Genomic DNA, 1,620 nt, shown 5'->3' on the forward strand with positions numbered 1-1,620 from the left:
GGTGTGTCCGGCCAGCAAACGGTTGATGGCTCAGGCTCAGATTCTGTGGCAGCGGGCTCTGGCCAGGCGTCCGGGTCAGGGGGCTCGGACCAGGTGTCTGGGGAAGGGACAGGTTGGGGTGCATCCGGCACCCCCCAGGAAGCATAAGCGGTTTGGGGTGCATCTGGCACCCCCCAGGAAGCAGAAACGAGTTGGGGTGCATCCGGCACCCTCCAGGAAGCATAAGCGGTTTGGGGTGCATCTGGCACCCCCCAGGAAGCAAGGACGGTTAGGGACAGACTCCCTTCCTGGGAGTAGGGATGGGATGAGGTATGTCGATATGGGGCCCAATGAGTTATATAGGCTATAGTCGCTACACTAGCTTGGACAAACGAGACACAGGTGGAAACACTCGGGACAGATGGGAACCAAAGGCTAAACTCGAGAAAACAAAACAGGAAACCTTACAAAATAAAACAGGAAGTGAACACAAACCAATACAGAACAACAAAGAACCATAACACAAAGGAAAAGAAACTTTAACCGTGACCGTAGTCTATTTAAAGTCAATGGTAGCATTAGACTTTGCACTATTTCCACATTTTCTGGCAGGACCACCGATCTTTTTTTGTTTTTTTGGAGGACGAGCCGTTGAATTGAAGCATATTACTTAGCAGATGAAAAGAAACGAACCAGGATACCCTTGGTAGTGGCGAGGGAAGACAGCTGGGTGAATATTCCCCGCAGTGGTGCGTCACGACCGGCTCAGGCTCCACTAGGCCCTGGCCGCCGTGTGCTTTACATAGAACACTGCCCGGACCTCGCTGCACTGGGACCGTGGACTGAAGTGCTCACTGCTTTCTCTTTCCCATCCGCTGGGCCCCTAGGACCGGTACGACTGTCGACCGGGTTGCACTGTTCCCAGTCTGCTCCGACCATGTCATGACGGCTCGGTCAGGGACCGGCCCACGTCCAACGGCTGCAAGCCAACTGTGCCGATGTCGGTTGCCCATTTCTAAACACGGACCGAGGAGTCAAACAGTTTGTGCAAATCCTAGTCTGTGTGTGGATTTGAATAAAATCACAACCATGCCTCAGGTATGCATTGTGTTTCCTATATGACATATTTATTTAAGGAAAGGTTGAAATGTCATTCATCTGTTGCATCTTGTACAACAACTTTAATACCACGGCCTGGGTCTTATTTGTCTGATGATCAGAACTTTTTCTGATCTTCATTAAACCAAAATGAACCCTTGTGCTATCTTAGATGACCCCACCCTTACTTTGACGTGTTATTCCTACCATGACAAAGGTGGATAAAGGTGGAAAGATTTCATGTAATCCATGGACACCAGTGAAGATCACAAATCATTGAAGAAAAAAGGTTCAGAGCACTGTGTAGTGCAGGAGTGGCGAACAAGTTTGACACCAAGAGCCGAACTTTTTCACTGTGAGAGTCAAAGAGCAACACCACGCACTGACCTGCCAAGATGTACACACACAAACACGCAATTAAAGCTGTATTATTTTTCATAACACAGTCTTCTCCCTACGACAGAACAGCAAGTATTGTTCTTGTTTTTATTTCAAGGAAAGTATCCACCCTCAATACACATCCAATGCAGCTTAGCCAGAGTT

This window comes from Oryzias latipes, chromosome 21 (assembly GCF_053564925.1).
Source record: "Oryzias latipes strain Hd-rR chromosome 21, Olatipes_Hd-rR_3.1".
Taxonomy (NCBI): Eukaryota; Metazoa; Chordata; class Actinopteri; order Beloniformes; family Adrianichthyidae; genus Oryzias; species Oryzias latipes.